The sequence below is a fragment of the Macaca thibetana genome, chromosome 6 (genome assembly GCF_024542745.1).
Source record: "Macaca thibetana thibetana isolate TM-01 chromosome 6, ASM2454274v1, whole genome shotgun sequence".
NCBI classification, from domain to species: Eukaryota; Metazoa; Chordata; class Mammalia; order Primates; family Cercopithecidae; genus Macaca; species Macaca thibetana.
This window is the reverse complement of record NC_065583.1, coordinates 80,579,161-80,605,026: the sequence shown is the minus strand read 5'-3', so window position 1 is coordinate 80,605,026 and position 25,866 is coordinate 80,579,161. Positions and strand designations below refer to the sequence as shown.

Genomic DNA, 25,866 nt, shown 5'->3' with positions numbered 1-25,866 from the left:
GCTCTCTCATGAGCTAATAAAGTAGGGACTCACTTATTACTGTGACGATAACACCAAGTCATTCATGAAGGATCCACCTCTATGACCCAAACATCTCACATTAAGCCCACCTACAACATTGGAGGTCACATTTCAACAGAATATCAGTGTTTTTCACAATGCCTATATTACTGCTGAGTTTTAGGAGTTCTTTCTGTATATCTCCCTGGATACAAGTCTTTCACTGATGTTATGCTTGATAAAGCAAACAAGGTCTGAGGGCAAAGACTAGAGTAAATACCTAATTACTTGATGCACAGACATTGATGAATATTCACAAGCATCACCATGGAATACCATGCAGCCATAAAAAAGGATGAGTTTGTGTCCTTTGTAGAGACATGGATGCAGCTGGAAACCATCATTCTCAGCAAACTATTGCAAGAACAGAAAACCAAACACTGCATGTTCTCACTCATAGGTGGGAACTGAACAATGAGATCACTTGGACTCGGGAAGGGGAACATCACACACTGGGGCCTATTATGGGGAGGGGGGAGGGGGGAGAGATTGCATTGGGAGTTATACCTGATGTAAATGACGAGTTGATGGGTGCTGACGAGTTGATGGGTGCAGCACACCAACATGGCACAAGTATACATATGTAACAAACCTGTGCATTGTGCACATGTACTCTAGAATTTAACTTAAAGTATATATAAAAAAAAAGAATATGAAAGGCATTATGACTTCATGAAACAAACTAAATAAGGTGCCAGTGACCAACTTTAAGTAGAGGGATATGTGTGACCTCTCAGACAGATAAATCAAAATTACTGCTTTGAGGAACCTCAGCCAACTTTAGGAAAATACAGAGAAGGAATTCAAAATTTTATCAGAGAAATTTGACAAAGAGGTTGAAAAAAATCAAATGGAAGTCCTGGGGCTGAAGATGCATTTGAGGTTCTCAACAGCAAAATTGATCAAACAGAAGAAAAAATATCAGTGAGCTCAAAGACAGCTATTTAGAAATATCAAAAAGTCAGAGAGAGAAAAAAAAAGAATGAAATTCTAGGACCAGGTGCAGTAGCTCATGCCTGTAATCCCAGCACTTTGGGAGGCTGAGGCGGGAGGATCACTTGAGCTCAGGAGTTCAAGAACAATGTGGGGAACATGGCAAAAACCCATCTCTACAAAAAATACAAAAATTAGGCAGGCATGGAGGTACACACCTGTAGTCACAGCTACTCAGGAGGCTGAGACAGGAGAGTCACTTGGGCTTGGGAGGTCAAGACCACAGTGAGTTGTGCTCTAGCCACTGCACTCCAGCCTGGGTAACTGAGTAATAGCCTGTCTCACAGCAACAACAACAACAAAGGAATGGAATCCTGTCATTCACAACATGGATGGAACTAGAAGACATTAAGTGAAATAAACTAGGAACAGAAAGTTAAACACCACATGTGATATGGTTAGATTCTGTGTCACCACCCAAATTTCATCTCGAACTGTAATCCCCTCATGTCAAGGGAGGGACTTGTTGGGAAGTGATTGGATTGTGGGGGTGGTCTCACCCATGCTGTTCTTGTGATAGTGAGTTCTCATGAGATCCGATGATTTGAAAGTGTTTGGCAGTTCCTCCCCTCTCTCTTGCCTGCTGCCATGTAAGACGTGCCTTGCTTCCGTTTTGCCACCTGCCATGATTGTAAGTTTCCTGAGGTCACCCCAGCAATGTGGAACTGTGAGTCAATTAAACCTCTTTTATTTATAAATTTAAAAAAGTCAGAGAAGAAAACAGGAAAAGAACAAAAAATGAAAAACACAAAATCTAGAAAACAGCCTCAAAAGTATAAACCTAAGAGTAATTGACCTTCAAAAGGGAGTTGAGGAGGAGTAAAAGGTAGAAAGATTATTGAAAGAAATAATAATGGAAAACTTTCCAAGCCTAGAATAAATATATAGATATCCAAGTGAAGGAGGATCAGAGATCACCAAAGATTTAACTCAAATAAGACTACTTCAAGGCAAGTAACATGTTATAATTACAACAGCTTATTTTAAACTGATGACTCTTAACTTTGATCACAGTATAAAAATGGAAATAAAGAAACTCTAAAGCAAGAAACTCTAAAGCAAGAAACTATAAAATATAGAAACTCTACATATTAACTTCACTTCCTGCACCTCTCCCTCAAGCATAAATATTTTGACTTCTAGATGTCCCAATTTACATCTTTTATATTGTTTACCTCAACATATTTTTATTTTTATTATTGTTAATAATTTGATCTTTTACTCTTCATGTTAAATATATGAGAGGTTTACAAACCACAATTACATCATCGGAGTATTCTGAATTTGTCTGACACTTACTTTTATCATTGAGTTTTATGCCTTTAAATTTTGTTGTTAAATATTACTGTCCTTTTCATTTAAATTGCAGTATTCTATTTAGTACTTCTTCTAAGGCAGATCTGGTGGTCACACATTCCCTCAACTTTTGTTTGTCTGGCAAAATCTTTATCTCTGCTCCATGTTTGAGGAGAGTTTTGCTGGATACATCATTCTGTGTTGCAGCTTTTGTTTCTGTTTTTTGTTTTTGTTTTTCAGCACTTTAAATATGTCACCCACTCCTTCCTGACTGTGTGATTTCTGCTGAGAAGTCTGCTTCAACACATTGAGGAGCTTCTTTATCTACTATATGCTTATTTTTTCTTGCTGCTTTTAGGATCCTCTTTTCATGCTTCACCTTTTAGAGTTTGAATATTACTTGTGAGGCATTGAATTCAAGTGCTATCCTGTTAGAGCAGAAAGAAAAAGGACCAAATTCAGCTGTGTCCACAGAGAGAGTATTTAAACCAGCACTGGCCAGAAGGGAATTGCTCATTCCAGTGGCTGGAACTTGAGTTCCCATTAGCCTTGCACTGGGGGCTACAGCATTCTGTGTCTCCAAGTAAACCTGACAAGCAGTCTAAGTCAGGGGTGTCCAATATTTTGGCTTCCTTGAGCCACATTGGAAGAAGAAGAATTGCCTTGTGCCACACATAAAAACACTAACACTAATGATAGCTGATGGACTAAAAGAAAAAAAGTCACAACAAAATCTTACTTGTAAACTTTTAAGAAAGTTTACAAATTTGTGTTGGGCCACATTCAAAGACATCATGGGCAACATGCAGCCCATGGGCCGTGGGTTGGACAAGCTTGGCCTAGGTCATAAGGACTGCAACTATTAGGTGAGTCCTAGTGCTAAACTCAGCCCAGAGACAATGGACTTGGGGGGCACATGAAATACTGAGGCCCAACTGGGGCAGCCAAGGAAGTGCTACCATCACTCCTTCCTCAAGACCAGGCTACACAGCTCATTGCTGAAAAAGAGACCCCTTCCTTCTGCTTGAGGAAAGAAGAAGGAAAAGTGGGAAGGACTTTGTCTTGCATCTAGGTTATCAGTTCAACCACAGCAGCATAGGACACTGGTCAGAGTCATGAGGTCTCTGTTCCAGGTCCTAGCTCCTAGATGACATTACTAGACACACCCTGAGCCAGAAGAGAATCTACTACCTTGAAGGAAAGGTCCCACTCCTGGAAGCATTCAGCATCTGCTAACTGAAGAACCCTTGGGCCTCAAATAACAAGCAGCAATACTCATGTACTACATCAAGGACCTTGATGAGACTCATAATTGCTGGCTTCAGGTGAGACTCAGCAAATTACCAGCAGTGGTGAATATGTGGTGAAACCCCTTCTGCTTGAGAAAAGCAGAGAGAAAAGTAGAGGAGACTTTGTCTTGCACCTCAGATACCAGCATGAGTACAGGGGGGTAGAGCACCAAGTGGGCTCCTGGGGTAATCCAATAAATTCACTCTTGAGCAGCATTTCTGAACATTCCCTGGGTCAGAACCCACTGCCCCTGAGGGATAAGTCTCAGGCCAGAAAACGTTCACGACAAGGTAACTAAGAGGTCTTAGGCCTTAAGGGGACATTGGTGGTAGTGTGGCAATAATCCTCATGACCTGGGATGGAAGTGGCTAGGAGGTGAGGCTCCTTTGCTTTCGGAAAGGAGAGGGAAGAGTGGGAAGGACTTCATCTTGGGTTTGAGCGCCAGCCTAGCTTCAATACAATAGAATACCAGGTAAAATTCTAAGGTTTTTGACTGAAGTCCCTAACTCCTGAATGGCATTTCTGGACTCATCCAGGGCCTGGGGGATCTATCTCACTGTCCTGAAGGGAAGGATGAAGACCTGGCTGGCTTTGCCACCTGCTGATTGTAGAGCCCCAGGGCCTTGAGGGAACACCGGCAGTAGTCAGAGAGTGGACGAAACAGGCCTTGGACAAGAGCCAGAGCTATGTTGGCTTCAGATGTGAGTCAATGCAGACACAGTGGTAGTGGCCATGGGGGTGTTTAGGCCATTCCAAACCTAGCTTTAGGATATTCAGAGAGAGAGAGAGAAACTCTCTATGTTTGAAAGAAAGAAGAAAGTAAAGGAAGAGAACAAGAGTCTCTGCCTGGTAATCCAGAGAATTCTTCTGGATTTTATCCAAGACCTGCTAGACAGTGCCTTTATGATTCTGTAAGAACTACAGCATTACTATACTTGGGGTGCCCCCTACAGCAGATACAGCTTAGATCACAACACTGAAGGCCTTTCAAATATCTGAAAGGCCTTCCCAAGAAGGATGACTACAAATAAACCTAGACAGTGAAGACTACAGTAAATACCTAACTCTTCAATGGCCAGACACCAAAGAACATCAACTAGCATCAAAATCATCCAGAAAATCACGACCTCACCAAATGAACTAAATAAGAAACCAGGAATCAGTCTTGGAGAGACAGAGATATGTGACTTTTCAGAAAGAGAATTCAAAACAGCTGTTGAGGAAACTCAAATAAATTCTAGATAAAGGCTGGCAGGGTGGCTCATACCTGTAATCCCAGCACTTTGGGAAGTCAAGGCAGGCAGATCACCTGAGGTCAGGAATTTGAGACTACCCTGGCCAACATTGTTAAACCCCATCTCTACTAAAAATACAAAAATTAGTTGGGCATGGTGGCAGGCACCTATAATCTTAGCTACTTGGGGGGCTGAGGTGGGAGAATTGCTTGAACTTGGCAGGCGGAGGTTGCAGTGAGCGAGATCATGCTCCTGCACTCCAGCCTGGGTGACAGAATGAGTCTCCATCTCAAAATATATATATATAAAACAAAATTCTAGATAAACATAGAGAAGGAATTCAAAATTCTATCACATAAATTTAACAGATAAATTGAAATATTTAAATAGAATCAGACAGTCTGCAACTGAAAAATATAACTGGCATACTGAAGAATGCATCTAAGTCTTTTAATAGCAGAACCAATCAAGCAGAAAAAAGAATTAATGAACTTAAAAACAGGCTATTTGAAAATAAAAATTGGAGGAGACAAAATAAAAAAAAAAAAAAGCAATAAAGCACATCTACAGAATCTAGAAAATAGCCCCAAAGGGGCAAAATGTAAGAGTTACTGGCCTTGAAGATGAGGTAGAGAAAGAGATAGAAATAGAACATTTATTCAAAGGGATAATAAGAGAACTTACCAAACGTAGAGATGACTCAATCAAAAGTAGTAATTACAACAATTTTTAAGACATAGTTAATGCAATAAGATATAAATAGAAACAACCAAAAGTTAAAAAACAGAAGGATGAAATTAAGGCATAGAGTTTCATTATTATCCTTTTTGCTTGTTTGTTTGTTTACAGAAATACTGTTAGGTTGTTATCAGTTTAAAATAATGGGTTATAACATAGCATTTGCGAGCCCTATGGTAACCTAAAGCAAAAAAAAAAAAAAAAAAAAAAAAAAAGAATAAATGCGCAAAAAACAAAAAGCGAGGAACTAAATTACATCACAAGAGAAAATCACCTTCAGTAGAGGAATACAGGAAGGAAAGAAAGCAGGAAGAGAAAACACAAAACAACTAGAAAACAAATAACAATTTGGCAGGAGTAAGTCCTTAATTATCAGCAATAACATTGAATGTAAATGGAGTAAACTGTCCAATAAAAATACATTGGCTGAATGGATAAAAAAAACCAAAACCCATTGATTTATTGCCTACAAGAAACACACTTCACCTATAAAGACACATATGGACTGAAAATAAAGGGATGGAAAAAGATATTTCATGTCAATAGAAACTGAAAAAGAGCAGGAGTCGCTATACTTATATCAGCCAAAATAGATTCCAAGACAAAAATTGTAAGAAGTGATAAAGAAGGTCATTATATAACAATAAAGAAGTCAATTCAGCAAGATAATATAACGATTTTAAGTATATATGCACCCAATTCTGGAGCACCCAGATGTATATAAAAATATATTAGAGCTAAAGAAAGAGATAGGTCCCAATACAATAATAGCTGGGGACTTCAACACCTCACCTTCAGCATTTGGTAGATCGTCTGGACATAAAATCAACAAAGAAACATCAGACTTAATCTGTACTATAGACCAAATGAATCTAACATATATTTAGAGAACATTTCATCCATGAGTTGCAGAATACACATTCTTTTTCTCAGCACATAGATTATTCTCTAGGATAAACCATAAATTAGGCCACAAAACAAGCCTTAAAACATTCAAAAAATTGAAATACTATCAAGTACCTTATCTGACCAAAATGAAATAAAGCTAGAAATTAATAACAAGAGTAATTTTGAAAATGGTACAAATACATGGAAATTAAATAATATACTCCTGAATGATCAATGGGTAAATAAGGAAATAAGGGAGAAAATCAAAAAAATTCTTGAAACAAATGATAATGGAAGCACAACATACCAAAATTGATGAGATACAACAAAAGTAGTACTAAGAGGGAAGTTATAGCTATAGGTGCCTATATAATAAAGAATAAACAGCAAATGAATTATTTACATATGCATCTTAAAGTAGCAAAGCTAGAGAAAACCAAACCCAAAATTAGTAGAAGAAAAAAATAACAAATCTCAGAGCAAAAATAAATGAAATTTAAATTTAAAAATACAAAAGATCAATAACCCCAAAGTTTGTTGTTTGAAAATTTAAACAAAATTGAGAAAACATTAGCCAGACTAAGAAAAAAAAGAAAATTCAAATAAATAAAATCAGAAATGTGAAAGAAGACAACTGATACTGCAGAAATTTAAAGGATTATTAATGACTACTATGAGCAACTATATGCCAACAAATGGGAAAATCTAGTGGAAATGGACAAATTTCTAGATACATACAGCCTACCAGGATTGAACCATGAATAAATCCAAAACTTAATCAGACCAATAAGTAATGAGATCAAAGTTGTAATAAATGTCTCCTAATAAAAATTTAAGACTTGATGGCTTTACTACTGAACTCTACCAAACATCTAAAGAAGAAATAATACCAATACTATTCAAACTATTCTGAAAAATAGAGGAGGGAATACTTCCAAACAGTTGCAGCACTGTTTAAAACAGCTAAGAGTTGGAAGCAACCTAAGTGTCCATCAACTGGAAATGGATAAAGAAAATGTGGTACATGTACACAATGGAGTACTCTTCAGCCATTAAAAAAAAAAAAAAAAAAAAAGAATTGAGATCTAGTAATTTGCAACAATGTGGATGGAACTGGAGATTATTATGTTAAGTGAAGTAAGCCAGGAGCAGAAAGATAATCATCTCATTTCATTTATCTGTGGGATCTGAAAATCAAAACATTTGAACTCATGGACATAGCTAGTAGAAGAATGGTTATCAGAGGTTAGGAAGAGTGGTGGGGAGCTTCGGGGGAAGGTGGGAATAGTTAATGGTTATTAAAAAAAAAAATCTAAAAAGCAAAACCAGAGAGAATAAGACCTACTATTCGAGAACACAATAGAGTGAATATAGACAGTAATAACTTAATTGTATATTTTAAGATAACTTAAAGAGTATAACTGGATTGCTGGTAATTCAAACGATAAATGCTTGAGGGGATAGATACCCGATTTTCCATGATTTGCTTATTTCACATTGCATGCCTGTAGCAAAACACTGCATGCACCTTATAACAATATACTATGGACCTACAAAATTTTTTTTAAGAAAAGAAAAGAAAAAAAAAAAAAAAAAAAAAAAAGAAAGGAGAGATGACCCAAATACAATCAGAAGCAAAAAAGAAGACAATATAATTGATGACAAAAAAAAAAAAAGAAATGATAAAAAATGCTACTATGAAGAACCATAAGCCAGCAAATAGGAAAACCTAGAAGAAATGGATAAATTCCTGCACACACACAACTTGACAAGATTGAGTTATGAAGAAATAGAAAACCTAAACAGATCAATAACAAGTAAGAAGATCGAAGCAGTAATAAAAATCTCCCATAAAAGAAAAGCCCAAGAACTGACAACTTCACTGCTGAATTCTACCAGACATTTGAAGAACTAATAGCCATTCTACTCAAACTATTCCAAAAAGTTGAATGGGGGGAATACTTCCAAACTCATTTTATAAGGTCAGCATTACTTCCAGGCCAATATAAGTTATGAATATAAAAGCAAAAATCCTCAAAAAAAAAAATACTAGTAAACCAAATTCAACAACACATTAAGAAGATCATTCACCATGATCAGGTAGGATGCATCTCAGGTAATCAATAATGATTCAAAATATGCAAATCACTAAATGTGATACACAAAAGTAACAGAATGAATAACAAAACCCACTTGATCATTTCAATAAATGCGGAAAAACAATTTGATAATATTAAACATATCTTCATGATAAAAACTTTCAACAAATTGGTTATAGAAAGAAGGTACCAAAACACGGTAAGTGTGACATATGACAAACCCTTAGCTAAGATTATATTGAATGGAGGAAAGCCGAAAGCTTTTCTCTAAGATCAGTAATAAGACAAAGATGCCCACTTTCACACTTCTGTTCAACATAGTATTGGAAGTCCTAGCCACAGCAATCTGGCAAGAGAAAGAAATAAAAGGTATCAAACTGGAAAGGAAGATGTTAAATTGTCCCTTATATAGAGAAAAATCTAAGGTATTGATTTTATACATTGAAACATCCTTGAACCTCAGGGATGAATCCAATTGGATCATGTTGAATGGTCTTTTTAGTGTGCTTTTGAATTCTGTTTCTTACATTTATGTTCATCAGGCATATTGGTCTGTAGTTTTCTTTTCTCATAGTGCCCCTGTATGGTATAAGGATAATGTTGGTCTTTCAAAATAAGTTTGCATATATTTTCTCCTATAATTATTTGCAAGAATTTGAGAAACATTGGTATTACTTCCTTTTTAAATATTTAGTAGAATTCATAGTAAACTTATCAGATCTTGAGCTTTTCTTTGATGAATGTCTTTTTATTTCTGATTCAATCTCCTTAACTTTTATTGGTCTGTTTAGATTTCTCTTTCTTCATAACTCAATCTTGGTAGGCTGTATGAGTCTAGGAATTTATTCATTATTTTAGGTTATCAAATTTGATGGCATAAAATTCTTCATAGTAGTCTCATGCAACTCTTTTTATTGCTGTGGTATCAGTTGTGATGCTTTCTTCTTAATCTCTGAATTTATTTATTTGAGTCCATAAAAAACTTTTAGAACTGATGAATGAATTCAATAAAGGTGCAGGATGGAAAACCAACATACAGAAACCAGTAGCATTTTTATACCAACATTAAACTATTGGCAACAAAATCAAGAAAATAATTGTATTTATAATAACTTTACAATAACTACAAAAAATAAGTACTTTAGAATAATTTTAACCAAGGAGATAAAAAAATCTGTATACTGAAAACTATAAAATATTTACTAAGGGAATTGGAGAATATATAAAAAAGTGAAAAGATACCCTGTGTTTAAGGATTGGAAGACAATATTGTTAAAATATCCATATTACCCAAAGTGACATACAGATTCAATGCAATCAAAATTCTAATATTATTTTTCACAGAAACAGAAAAAAATATTTAAATTTGTATGAAGCTACAAAAGCCCTGAATCATCAAAGCAATTTTGTGCAAAAAGAACAAAGTTGGAGGATACATACTACCTGACTTTAAAATATATTACAAAGCTATAGTAACCCAATCATCATAGTTGCATAAAAATAGATATGCAGACCAATAGAATACAATAAAAATCCCAGAAATAAATCCATATATTTATAGCTACCTGATTTTTTTTTGATAAAAGCACCAGGAACACACATTATGGAAAGGACAGAATCTTCAATAAATGATGTTGGTAAAACTGGATATCCATATGCAGAAGAATGAAATTAGGCCCCTATCTCTTACAATATATGAAATCAAGTCAAAATCGATTAAAGACTTAAGCCTAAGATACAAAACTTTGCAACTACTAGAAGAAATCATAGAGGGAACTTTCCATGACACTGGCTTGAGCAACAACTTTTTGGATAGGACAAAACCACAGACAACAAAAGCAAAAATAGAAAAATTGGATTACATCAAATTAAAAAGTTTCTCTACAGCAAAGAAGGAAATCAACAAAATGAAGAGAGAATCTCCAGAATAGGAGAAAACATTTGCAAACTATTCATCTGATAAAGGGTTAATATCTAGATTATATAAGAAATTCAATAGCAAGAAAACAAATAACCTGATTTTTAAAATGGGCAAAAGACCTAAATAGATTTAAAAAAAAAAACTGTAAAAATATCTATCAAGTATATGAAAATGTGATCAAATCACTATCAAGGAAATGTGAATCAAATCCACAGGGAGGTATCACCTCACTTCTATTAGAATGGTTTTTCAAAAGACCAGAGTTAGCAAAGTTGTGGGGAAAAGGAGCCTGACACACTGTTAATGGAAATTTAATGCCGTTATGTACAGCCATTATGGAAAATAATATATAGTTTTCTGAAAACATTAAAAATAGAACTCCCATGTTATCCAGCAATTTCACTACTGGGTATATATCCAAAGGAAAGAAAATCAGTACGTAGAAGAAATATCTACAATTTCATGGTCATTGAAGCATTATTCTCAATAGTCAAGATAGGGAACCAACCATGTGACCCTCTAAGGATGATGGATAAAGAAAATATGGTGTATGTACAATATTTACCCTTAAAAAGAAGAAAGACTTGTAATTTCTGACAACATGAATGACCCAGGAGGACATTATGTCAAGTGAAACAAGACCCCGCCCCCCCCCAAAAAAATGCTGTATCATGTCACTCATATATAGATCTAAAAAAGTTGATCTTAGAAGTAGAGAGTAGAATTGTGTTAGATTCTACATGGCTAGGGTTGAATTGGAAAAGGGGATTTGGTGAGATGGTGGTGGTAAAATACATAATAACAGTTAGACAGGAGGAATATAGTCAAGTAATTTGTTGCACGGCATGATGGCTATTGTCAATGACAATATACTGCATTTTTCAAAAATGTTGAGTGGATACTGTGTTCTAACCATAAGGCAATGGAATACATATACGTTTCATTTATATATATTACATTATATTATATTATAGTGAGGTAAATGTATTTGTTAATTAGCCAGATAACCATTTCACAATGTTTATATACTTTCAACCCCTATATTGTACATGATAAATACATAGAGTATTATATGTTTAAAAAAAATCTTTACTTTTTAAAATAAATTTGAAAAAAAGAAAAACAAACAGAAGCTCTTTGACTAGAAATAGTGACTTTCCTGCGTCTAAATCTACAAACCAATTGCATCTATAGTCAATCTTCCTTCTGAGCTCCAGAATTCCCTGTCCTGCTTTCCCTGGAGGAAACTTGAATTATTAATTAGTCATGATTTTCTTGTACACCAATTTCTACCTGCTGGTTCTTTCCTGAAGTCCTTTAAAAATCCTCTTTTCTCTCTGCTTCACAGACAGGAAAGTTCTGCTTGATCATTCCTCCCTGTTTTGCCAGATCTATAACTTATTTTTTTTTTCCAGAAATAAGCTCCCATAAGGCATTATCAAGACTCTTTGTCTCATTTTTTTTCACTACTTACACATTTCTCAACCCACTGACATCTGGCTTTCATCTTCCTCATTCCTTTCAACTGCTCTCATAAAGGGTACTGATATCTCACCTATTGTTAATCCAATGTATTTTTACTTCCCATTTTACATATGTCTCAGAAGGGTCTGACACACTTGAGACTATTACATCTTTAAAAATTCTTTCCACTGATTTTTATGACATAATTTTGGTTCTTTCTTTCTCCTTGAGATATATTCATTTTATTTTCCCTTGCTATATCTTTCTCACTGCCATTCTTTAAATGCTCTCCCATGATGATGACTAAACTCCCTTCTCTTCTCGCACAAGCTCTCTCTGTTACATAATTACACTTATATGAATTCCATTGCCTTGTACATGCCAATGACTCCCTAATCCAAATTAATCTGTATTCCCTTCCTGAGTGCCAAACACAACTCTCTTCTAGACATTTCTTCTGAAATATTTTTTAAACACCTCATGCACATGTTAAACACTAAACTAATCATGCTGGCTCAGTTTTCCCCTTTAAACACATCTTCAGTGTTCAGTTTAGTAAAGTATCCCTATTATCTACTCACTTATCAGACTAGATGTATCTTTCTTCATTTTCCCCTACATCCAATCAATATCAAATTCCTGCCTAATGTACTTATCAGCTCTTGATCCTACCCTTTCTTTTCATCTCCACTGACACACCTTTAATTCCAAGCTGAAATTTAACAAATTTCTCTCATCTACAATCTCCATAAAGATATGTATATCACTGTAATCATTTGGTACTCTTAATAGCTTTTGAGTAATCTAAAAAAAAATGCAAATCTATTCATGTGGCGAGCTATATTATACCTTTCCAATTTCCCATTACCTTTATGTCAAAGTCTATTTGTTGAAGTCCACGTTCCTTCACATGACTTACAATTCTCTTCGTAATCCTAGGTCTCTCTACCTATTCAGTCTTGCCTTGTCATAACCGCTATCATTTTATAAGGCATAGATATTCTGGACTGCTCTTGTCTCCCAGAATGCATTGTGTTACTTTTCCCCATGTATCTTTGAAGATGCTTTTGCCAGGTCCGAAATCTTCCTACCCTTTTAGCTGGCTGAAGCCCACTCACTTTCAGGTCCCAACATAAACCACACACGCCTTGAGCCATTTTCTTGACCTAAGAATAAGTTAGTCTCCAGTGACAAATGTGCTTAAGCATCCAAAATCAATAATTCCCTTTAATTAATGACACAATTAGACAGTCAGGGTTTAGTAAAAAATAAATAAATAAATAAATAAATAAATAAATAACATAGTTTATTTAATACAGATTTTAGAAGAGTTGAAAAGCCAAACTGGATGATAGTGATACCCAAATTTAAGCAACAATTGGAATCTATAGGAACAAAGGGAAAAGGTGGTGGTATGAGTGCCCCAAATCCAGGGTGGCCAGATGTGAGATGAAACCATGGAAAAGCCTGTCCAGTGAGATGTGGGACCATGGGTCAATTGGCCATCTGGAGGAACTGGGAAACGCTGAAGAGATGCAATCACTGTTAGAAATAGTGGCAGGAAGTAGAGTAAGAGAAAGGAATACCTCACATTTTCTTGTCTCTCTGGCTCTACCTCTGACCTCCCACTAGTGTGTTTTTATGGCAGAACTCAGACTGAAGCCTAGTAACACGGGAGCCAAGGAGGTGCTGTCTAGAACATCAGCCCCACTAGAATACAGAGAGTCAGGGGAAGGTAGGTAAGAGACACATATGACCAGCACTCACGGTATGTTTTGAACGATTGTATATCTTAAGAGGAAAAAAAAAGTTGTGCTTTTCCTGTCTACTATTTTCAGAATATGGCCCTTGCCTAGTTCATAGTAGGTTTTCATAAGTATTTATTTGATGGATTAATGGTGTCAGTGTCCCCAAATACATATTCATATTATATCTTATATATATAAATAAAAACAAATATACACACACACACACTTTGTTTCCATAATTTCAAATATTCTTAGTTAAGCTTTTGTCTTGATTACATTGTGATTACACAAATTCCTTGAGACACAGTTCTTTAGTTTCCTGTGCTATACCTGAAACATACTTGCCTAATAAATTAAAAAATCAGGTATCTGAAATAGATAAAACTAGATAAGCACTATTCTTCATATATGCCATCCTAATTCAGGTTATTTCTGCTTAAGCATCTTACAACTCTACTGTTTTCTTCCCCTCATAATGTATCCTTCCCTATCTTATTCCTTCTTTTTTCCATTTCTTTAGATGAATTTTGCTTCCTTAGTAAACGCCATTCTTGACAATTTCTTTCATAAGTGTCAATTTGGCTTCTGGCTCAGGAGACAGATAATTATACTGCATTTTCTAATATACATTAAAAGCTCTGAATTACATTCTGATATCAAATACCCATAGAATTATACAATGACAGCTCTGGATTGTACTTTAATAAATCATGTAGTTTAATTCTCTTCCCTCTAAAAGGTTAATAATGGCAGTGTAGATAGCGACTATCTCACACATTTTTTTTCACCTTTCCTTTTACTTAAACCTGCATGGATGGTATTTCCACCATCATGCAAATTACTCTATTCCAATATTTACAAAAATATTTACAGAGAAGTTCTTCCTTATCTCCTTCTCTTCCTCCTTCTATTCTTCCTCCTTTTACTCCTGCTTCTTTTCTTTGTGGGCATTTTTTTCTTGGTATCTGTCCTTGCTCAAACATTCTGACACATGAGGAAGAACTTGCTGGTACATACAATGGAACTAACTTTATATATATTACTTACTATAGTAATATAGTAAGATGGATATTACTATAGTGAGATGGTCTTCACTGGTGGAGCAGGCACAAAGTTTATAGTCTGCAAGTATGAACTGCAAACATAGAACTTCATCTTTTGTACATAGACTTAGGTCCTGAGTCCCATTTCTGCTGTTATTAGAAAATTGATGCCAAACAGTTCTCTGTCTCTCTTATCCCAGTAGTTAGATGATTAGCCAATTCAGTATTTAATCTCATCTTTCACTATTTTTTCTTCCTTCTATCCTTGGTTTAGAAAGTGAGTGAAGTGGGAAGAGACTTATGTGGCAACAATTGAATTACTCTCATTTTGTTTTCTAGTCTCCATGTCAGTGAAGTTACCTTTACCCAACAGAGAATTCTTTCTGCATCTACTTTTCTATTCTCAAGTGGTTGAGAATATCTCCTGGGGATATAGAATACTTGGGAATATTCTTTAATGCTACTTCAGATTCAAAAAAAAATGGTGGTGGTCGTGGTGGTGGTATTGAGAGTGAATTTTGTTATTGCTATATTGATTTTAGCTTTGTTCCCTCACCTTTCACACAGTATACAAGACACAGATTTTCTTTTCCATGAAATTCTTAAAAATCCCCTGGCATTACCTCCTGACACCTATTTCCCCAATAACTTCGATAGAGGAGATGCAAGGTTTATTTTGTATACACATCTGCTTTGGTCCTCAATATTTTATTACATATCAAACTATTTTCTCTTTGGGGATTGGAAAAATGACCTTACATCATTATAATTCTATGTCAGTCTACGGTTTCTCCTAAGGAATTTCATTGTTGAGTCATTCAGATTTGGGGGGATGTGGCACTGGCTAAGGTTCTGCTCTCATGGGCTCCACATGGGTCCAGTCTCTGGTTCAGACAGCTCCAAGCCACACTTAATGTCAGCTATGTGACTATGGGTTCTTCCCCAAGCCTTGTGATGGAGTCCAGTTTCTTTCCTCAAAGTAAGTACTTTCTCTCCAAATTTACCCAGAGTCACAAAACTTACAGTCTGAAGTGGTTATTTTAGAATTAGTGTTTCTTCTCTAATAAGAAGTTCCATTACCTATTCAGACTTTCAGATAGAACATTGCTATGATACAATATAACTCATCTCTCTGTATCAAAACTATACAGATTTTGGTGACATTTTGCAGAACGATTCTTTTGAAACCTAAATGTTTCCTTTATAAGCCTTTATATATCATAATGAATTACAATAGAACAAATTCAGGAATGAAAAAATGTTGTAGTCTGTATATCTATATAACTAAAGTAGCTCTGAACTCGTTATTTTCTCTAGAAAGAAGACACTTTACCGAGTAATTTCCAAGCAAGCATTGCCATTTTGAAAATTAAACTAAATCCGAGAAACTTCTTTTAAAAAAATTTGTTCTCCTTGTTTTACTATTTAAAAACTATCTTGTATTGTTACATTCCTTTATTTTTCAGTATTGAATACATTTGTGTATTAATTCCATAAGTAATAATGACTTCATATATGCTATACTATTCTTCCTTTATCCCTGTCTCTCTGTCTTTCTGCCTTGAGTAGGTATGAATGCATCTGTGTCAGACTTAAAAAGATGCAACCACTTTGATTCAATCTACAGTAGTGTTGGTGTCAAAAGAATGCAGTCTTATAATTCAAAGTCATTTCAAAAAAAAATACTTTCTTGAATTATGTTTTTCAAACATCTTAAATGAGAAATACTGTTCATATTATATCTGTTGTTCTCACTCCAAAGCTGTTCTTGTTCCTCATCCTTCACTCTCTTTTCCTTTCCAAAAGAAAGAAATTCCTCAGCAACCCCAACTTCAGCCTTCATGGGCTCAAACTGAGGTGGTTTAGCTCTTTAGTTTGTGATCTTAGTATAACATTATATTGTTGTGCATATTTCAACCTATAATATATTGATACTCAGAGTATTTTAATGAAAAATTTCAACCAATGTAATACATTTTCTCTTCTAACAAATTGCGAATAAGGCTATTGCAGGAATAGTCTCTCAAGTAAAACTTTCATTTTCAAATAATATAGCGTAATTTTGTAAGCAGATTACTGAATAATGACAGTCAAAAAGCATCTGGTTCAGATTTTTAAAAAATTGGAAAATTATTCTGGATTGTTTATATTATTTTTCATATATGAGGAGCAGACATGATTATTGGTGGTATATCATCTCAGTAATGCCTTCCAGTGAAGTTTTAAATTTTAGTCAAAATTGTATATAACCTTTTTTATCTTCCAGAGAACTGAGAGAGAGAGCCTATGTTTAAATTGTGGCATAGAAAATAAAAAACTAATTTTTCTTAGATACTTTAAGTTACTCTCTTCAATTAGATTGGCATCATCAGCTTGACTATGATGCAGCAAGACACTGTGAAGATTCTCTCTGGTTTTTACCTATAAATTTCTGTGAACATTGTCTAAAAGAAGTTTGTGTGCATGCATGTGTGTGTGTTTGTGTGTGGTGTGTGTGTTCCCCCTCCATTGGTATTGATAACAACTGGTGTTGGTTTGTTTGTTTGTTCTTAATTTTCTAGCTCACTATGATACTGCTCTTTTCAATCCTTCAGCATGGCTTCAAATATATTTGCAAGACTGGGAACTTTGGCAGTTTCTTTTAATTTTTATTTCTGGTAGAGCATCACAGACTGTATTGAAATAATACTTTTATATATTATTAACCATCATTATAATTCAGTTTAATATTAATTTTAATTCAAAAATATTGCTGGACACCTCTTGAGGCTCCAGGTGCTCCTGAAAAATAGTTTTAGTTATCTTTTAGATTTTTACTTTTTTAGAAAATGTATCCCTATATAAAAACAACTATGTGGCATCCCACAGATTTTGACTCCTCTTACCCTCCTCTTCTTTCAACTTTGCCGCTCTAAATGGATTGCCTGATTGTGTGATTCAGATATCTTATCCTGCAGCTGTCTGAGACATTCACATTCTTAAGCCAAGCTTGTCACATTTATCCACTTACTGTCAAAATTGGGCAAGGAGGTAGAAGAATGTATTGTGAAATGTATTCTTTCCTTCCTTCCTGTGTAGTAGCAATCCTACCTCCTGACCTTGAAGAACGATATCTCCTGCCAAGATGGTGGCTCCTTTTCTTGCCTGCTGATCTGTTCACACAGATCCTGAAGTATTCAACATAGCTTAAGCTTTATGAGAATCTTGCTGTGTCTTTTGTTTAAAATGTTTACCCTGTGAGAAATGACACTTCTAACTGTAGTGACCAGAGATTCAGCAGTAGGAAGCATAACAAGTCACTAGTAGTGATGGTAATCAGGTCACAGTAGGATTTTGGTCCCCAGGATATTCACCTTCTTGTGTTATGCCTGTGAATACATTACCGTCAGCGCAAAATGAATTAAAGTTTCAGACAGAAATGAGTTTCCTAATCTAATAATCATGAAATAAGAAGATTATCCGGGGTGATTCTGGTGGGTTTAATGTAATCGTAAAGCCCTTACAAGCAAAAGAAGGAGGTGGAATAGTTGGTCAGAGAGATGTGTTGATGGAAAAAGATGGAAGAGAAATGTGAAGCCTGAGAGGGACTCAACACATTTTTGCTGGTTTTGAAGATGAAAGAAGGGGAGTATGAGGTAAGGAATGATTGTAGCATCCAAAACCTTGCTGACAGCAGATAAGAAACAAGGACCTCAGTCCTGTAATTACAGAACTGAATTCTACTGACAAACTAAATGACCAAATACATGGATTATTTTCTAGAGTTTCCAGAAAGGAAACTCTTAAAAAATTTTCTGATACCTATAGATCTTTTTTTAAGACAACACAAATGTATCATCTTATGACCTTTGGGTGGGACTTAGACTTACTGGCTTCAGGTGAGACTCAGCACATTCCCAGCTGTGGTGATCATGGGGAGAAACTCCTTCTGTTTGGAAAATATGGAAGGAAATGTAAAGAGGACTTTGCCTTGCACTTTAGGTACCAGCTGAGCCACAGGAGTGTAGACTACCAAGTGGGCTCTTAGCACCCTTGATTCCATGCCTTGACTCTTGGACAGCATTTCTGGACCTGCCCTGAGCTAGAGGGGAGTCTAGTACACAGAAGGGTGAGCCCCAGGTGGCAGCATTCACCACAAACTGACTGAGGAGCCCTTGGGCCTTAAGGGCACATTGGCAGTAGCATGTCAGTACTCCCCATGAACCTGTGGTGATGGTGGCCATCAGGATTGCTTACTATGCCTATGGAAAGGGGAGGAAAGAGTGGGAAGGACTGTATTCTGTGGTTTGAGTGCCAGCTGAGCAGCACTACAACAGAACATTCTGTGGACTTCTATGGTTTTTGACTCCATTCTCTGGCTTTCAGGTAGTACTTTTGGACCTGCTCTGGGCCTGGGGGAAATTGTCACCCTTAAGGGAAGGACACAAGACTGACTGGCTTCACCACCTGCTGACTGTAGAGCCCTAGGGACTTAAGTGAATTTAGATAGTAGCCAGGAAGCAGTTACAGCAGGCCTTGGGCAAGACCCAGTACGCTCCCAGTTGTGGTGGCCACAGGGATGCCTGTGTCACCCCACATCCAGTTCAAGGGGGCTAAGAAAACAGAGAGAGAGAGAGAGAGAGAGAGAGAGAGAGAGACTCAATTTGTAAGGGAGAAATTAAGGGAAGAGCACAGAGTATCTGCTTGGCAATCCAGAAAATTCTTCTGGATCTTACCCAAGATCATCAAAGTGAAACCAGTGCAAATCTGCAAGAAGAAAGTTGTAGTAGGTTTCAGGTACCCCCTAATTCAGATCCAGCTTAGGTAACAACACACAAGTTTTTTCAAATACCTAAAAATTGTTCCCAAGAAAGATGAGTACAAACAATCCCAAACTGAGGAGAATACAATAAATAACTGCTCTTCAATGCCCAGACAGAGACAAATATCTACAAGCATCAAGGCCATACAGGAAAAAGTGACCACACCAAATGAACTAAATAAGGCACTAGGGACCAGTCCTTGAGAAACAGAGATACGTGATCTTTCAGACAGAGAATTCAAAATAACTGTGTTGAGGAAACCCAACGAAATTCTAGATAAACACACAGAAAGATTTCAGAATTCTACCAGATACATTTAACAAAGAGGTTGAAATAATTAAATAGAATCAAGCAGACATTCTGAAGGTGAAAAATGCAACTGGCATGAAGAATGTATCAGAGCCCTTTAATAGCAGAACTGATCAAACAGAAAAAAGAATTAATGAGCTTGAAGACAGGCTATTTAAAAATACACAATTGGATGAGACAAAATTAAAAAGAATAAAAAACAATTGAGCACATCTACAGAATCTAGAAAATAACCTCAAAGGGACAAATGTTAAGAGTTATTGGCCTTGAAGAGGAGGTAGAGAAAGAGATAGTAATAGAAAGTTTATTCAAAGAGATAATAACAGAGAACTTCCCAAACCTAGAAAAAGACATCAATATCCAAATACAGGAACACCAAGCAGATTTAAACCAAAGAAGACTACTTCAAGGCATTTAATATTCAAACTCCCAAAGATCAGGGTTAAAAGAATGGATTCTAAAACCATCAAGAGAAAAGAAACTAATAATACATAATGGAGCTCCAAAAGGGCTAGCAGTAGACTTTTCAGTGGAAATATTAGAGGCCAGAAAAGAGTGGCATGACATATTTTCAGTACTGAAGAAAAAAATCTTTTCCCCAAGAATAGTATATCTGGCAAAAATATCCTTCAAACAGGAAGAAAAAATAAAAACTCCTAGGAAAACAAAAGCTGGGGTTTTTCATCAATACTAGATGTTTCCTAGAAGAAATACTAAATGGTGTACTTCAATCAGAAAGAAAAACATGTTAATGAGCAATAAGAAATCAGCTGAAGGTACACAACTCACTGGTAATTGTAAGTACACACACAAAAAAACACAGAATATTTTCACAACATAACTGTGTTGTGTAAACTACTCTTATCTTAACTAGAAAGACTCAATAATGAACCAATAAAAAATAATAGCAACAAAAACCTTTCAAGACATGGGCGTATGATAAAATATTAACAGAAACAATACAACTTAAAAAGCAGTGGTATGAAGTTAAGGTGTAAAGTTTGTATTAGATTTTTTTTTTTTGCTTTTTGCTTTGTTTACTTAACAATGTTAAGACATTATAAGTTTAAAATCATATATTATAATTTGCCAGTCTCATTATAAACTTATGTCAAGAAACACAATGAATACACAAAAAATAAAAAAGCAAGAAATTAAAACATATTACTAGAGAAAATCACCTTTACTAAAAGGAAGACTAGAAGGAAACAAACAAACAAAATAAATAAAAAGAAAGAGAATACCATAAAACAACCAGAAAATAAACAACAAAATGGTTATTATTGATTATAACATTAAATGTAAATGGACTAAACTCTCTAATGAAAAGATATAGTCTGGCTGAATGGAAGAAAAATCAAGACACACAAATCTATTGCCAGCAAGAAAACACTTCACCTATAGAAAACACACAGTAAATATAAAGGGATGGGAAAGGATATTCCATGCAATTGAAAACTAAGAAAGGGCAGGAGTAGCTATACTTGTATCAGAAAAAAGAGACTTCAAGACAAGACAAAAACGATAAGAACAGACAAAGAAGTCCATTTTATAATGATAAAATTGTAAGTTCAAGAAGGGAATATAATAATAGTAAATTCAGTGAGAGGATATATATTTACACACACACATATATGTATATAACAATTGTCTCTATATGTGTGCATGTATATATGTGTGTGTATATATATGCACACATATAAATATATATACACACATATATAATTGTTATATCTTCTTTATCAATTTACAACTTTATCATATATATATATATGATGGTTAATATTGAGTGTCAAGTTGATTGGATTGAAGGATGCAAAGTATTGTTGCTTGGTGTGTCTGTGAGGGTGTTGCCAAAGGAGATTAACAGTTGAGTCAGTGGACTGGAAAAAGCAGACCCATCCTGTATCTGAGTGGGCACAATATTATCAGTTGCCAGCATGGTCAGAATAAAAGCAGGCAAAAGAACCTGGACAGATTAGACACTCTTAGCCTCCAATCCTACATCTTTCTCCCATGTTGGATGCTTCCTGCCCTTGAACATCAGACTCCAAGTTCTTCAGCTTTGAGACTCAGATTGGCTTCCTTGTCCTTCAGCTTTCAGATAGCCTATTGTGGGACTTCACCTTGTGAATGTGTGAGTTAATACTCCTTAAAAATGTCCCTTTTATATATACATCTATCGTATTATTTCCGTCACTCTAAAAAACCTTGACTAATACAACACCCAACACAGGAGCACTCAGATATGTAAAGGAAATACTTCTAGAGATAAATAGAAAGATAGACCTCAATGCAATAAGAGCTGGACACTTCAACATCACATTTTCAGCATCAGACAGATCTTCCAGACATAAAATCAACAAAGAAATGTCAGACTTAATCTGCACTACTGACAAAATTGACCCATGAATATTTACAAAATATTTCCTCCAAAAGCTACAGAATACACCTTCTTTTCCTCAGCACATGGAGTTTTCTTGAAGATAGACCATATGTTGGATCACAGAAAAATTCTTAAAGTACTCAAAATAATTGAAATACCATTAAGCATCTTCTCTGACTTCAGTGGAATAAAACTGCTCATAAATCAAACAGGTAATTTGGAAACTCTACAAACAAATGAAAATTAAACAATGTGTACCTGAATGATCAGTGCATCAATGAATAAATTAAGAAGAAAATTGAAAAATATTTTGAAACAAATGATAATGAGAGCACAACATACCAAAACCTATGGGATACAGCACAAACAGCACTAAGAGGAAATTTATAGCTATATATACTTACATCATAAAGGAAGAAAAACTTCAAATAAACTACCTAAAAATGCATCTTGGAGAGTTAGAAAAGTGGGGTCAAACCAAACGCAAAGTTAGTAGAAGAAAATACATAATAAAGATCAGAGCACAAATCAATAAATTTAAAATGAAGAAAACAATACAAAAGATCAACAAAACAAAAGTTTAAACAAAATTGAAAACCTTTAGCCAGGCTAACTAAGAAAAAAAAGGAGAGTATCCAAATAAATATAATCAGAAATGCAAGAGAAGACATTATGATTGTTACTGCAGGAATTCAAAGGAGCATTAGAGGCTATTATGAGCAAGTGTATGCCAATAAATTGGAAAATCTAGAATAAATGAATAAGTTCCTAGATACATACAGCCTGCCAATATTGAACCAGGAAGACATCCAAAACCTGCACAGACCAATAACAAGTAACAAGGTTGAAGCAATCATAAAATTCTCCCAGCAAGAGAGGCCTCAGACTTGATGGTTTCCTCACTGAATTCCACCAAACATTTAAGAAAATACTAACACTAATCCTACTCAAACCATACCAAAAAGCAGAGGAAGAGTGAATACCTCTAGACTCATTCTGTGAAACCAGTATTACCCTGATACCAAAACCAGACAGAGACTTCAAATAAAGATGACTATAAGCAATATCACTGATGAATATTGATATAAATATGCTCATCAAAATACTAGTGAATCTAATTAAACAATAAGTTAAAGAAATAATTCATCATGATGAAGTGGGATTTATCCCTGGGAAGCAAGGGTGGTTCAACATATGTAAATCAATCAATGTGATTCATCATATCAACAGAATAAGAGACAAAAACCATATGATGATTTCAATTGATGCTGAGAAACATTTGATAAAATTCAACATCACTTCCTCATAAAAACCTCAAAAACCGGGGTATAGGAAGAACATACCTCAACATAATAAAATCCATATACAACAGACTCATAGCTACTATCATACTGAGTAGGGAAAAACAGAACACCTTTCCTCTAAGATCAGGAACACAACAAGGACGTGCACTTTCACCACTGTTACTCAACATATTACTAGCTAAAGCAATCAGACAAATGAAAGAAATAAAGGTCATCCAAATTGGAAAGAAAGAATGCAAATTATCCTTCTTTGCAGATTAGTATACTGCAAAAGTACACAATTTTAAAAATATACAGTCATACCAGATACTGTTTAGGAATTGTGATTGGTAAATATGTAGAAAATGTTATTTACTGTAATTTTAAAATGCTACAAAAAGCCCTTTGATGTCATTGTGTATGTGTGGTTTTTTGTGTGTATGTATGTGTGTTGTGTGTGCACGTGTGTGTGAAAAAGAGGGAGAGATTAATTTTCCCTTATAATTAAAGAGTTTTATTGGAACTTTAGTAAAACTGTTAAAACGGGTTCTAATATTTTAAGTAAGAATAATTTGATTTTAAAATAAACTATATTTATCAGTTACTCTCTTTTATCCTACATTTAAAACCCACACCTGCATATAAGAGTTGTATAGTTAAAGACAAAATAATTACTGAAGAAAATAGAAGATAAAGAGTTAGCGTTGCAGATAATATGGTATTTGATAATACCTTTACTTGCTATATAGGATTTATCTGGATATATTTTTCTTTTCACTACATCATATCATTCTGAAGTATTACAAGGTTATGATGGGCAAGACTAATAGGAGCTTCCACAAAACATGCCTTCTTTAAACTTAGGTCTAAAAATGTGATTTTACCAGCTAGACTTTCAGAACAGGCACATTGTCTTAAGTTTTACAGAACACTGAACAGAAAATAGACAATTATAGTGACAGACTGCCCTTATTTTTATTTTTTATTTTGCAGTAATTGCAGACGAACAAGAAATTGCAAAAAATACCACAGAAAGGTATCACACACCTTCACCCAGCTTCCCCCAGTATAACACCTGCATAATTACAGAACATAATCAACATTAGGCAATTAACATTGTCACACTACTATTAATTAAGCATACATGGTTAAACTCAGCTTGTCCCCTACAATTTTGCACAACCTCTGAGTGACCTGGAGTCACGGTGTTAACAATTGATCATACCTGAAAGAAATGATCAAGAGATTAATATATTCCTGTACCAAAGACAACTTGCACTATCTTGTCAGCATATTTTTTGTTGAAAAATAAATGAAACGGTATTTTGCACCTAGTTTATGTTTTCATACTTCTTGCTATTTAGCCTTGTCATACAACCTGGTTTTACTTACATGACCAGAAGAGTAATTAAAAGAAAAATTCTTGGTATGAAACTGTAGCTTCCCCGAAACTGAAGTTTCATATGTATCTGCTATTTCAAAATCAGAAGAAGCTGCCCTGGGTAAATGAGAAAGGAACATGAGACCTGCAATCCGTATTTGAAAGGAACATGAGAGCTGCAATCTGTCAAAATTGTTACATGAAATTGTTCCTGGCCAGGCGCAGTGGCTCACTCTAATCCCAGCAATTTGGGAGGCCAAGGCAGGCGGATCACCTGAGGTCAGGAGTTCAAAACCAGCCTGGCTAACATGGTGAAACCCCGTCTCTACTAAAAATAGAAAAAATTAGCTAGGCGTGGTGTCGAGGGCCTGTAATCTCAGCTACTTGGGAGGCTGAGGCAGAAGAATCGCTTGAACCCCAGAGGCGGAGGCTGCAGTGAGCCATGATTGCACCACTGCACTCCAGCCTGGGCAACAAAAGAGAAACTCCGTCTCAAAAAAAAAAAAAAAAAAAGAAAAAAGTTCTTAATATTTTCTTATAATTTCAATGTTTGCAGAATGTCTAGTAATGTCTCCTCTTTCATGTATTATTTTATAAATGTATCTTTCTTTCTTTGATCAGTCTCGCAAGAAATTTATCAACTTTATAACTATTGTTAAAGAATCAGAATTCATCTTATGGAATTTTCTGTTTTTGTCCACATTTTTACTTTTTTTCTACTCAGCTCTTTATTGTTTTCTTTCTTTAACTTACTTTCATTTGAATTTTGCTTTTCTTTACTAAATTCTTAGAGTGGGTGATTAAATTAGCAGTTTACACATTTTTATTTTAATCCAATATAAGCATTTAGAGCTATTAATTTCCTTTCTAGCTTTATAAACATCCCATAAACTTGTGTATGTTGTGGTTACCTGTTCAGTAATTTCCAAA

At 35.2% G+C, this 25,866-nt stretch overlaps 1 long non-coding RNA gene across 1 annotated transcript in view; it reads right to left on the bottom strand.

The window, feature by feature from the left end:
- The window catches only part of LOC126957035 (uncharacterized), a 79,208-nt gene that overhangs the window by 37,757 nt on the left and 15,585 nt on the right, over positions 1-25,866 (bottom strand). The gene's annotated exons all lie outside the window — the stretch shown is intronic.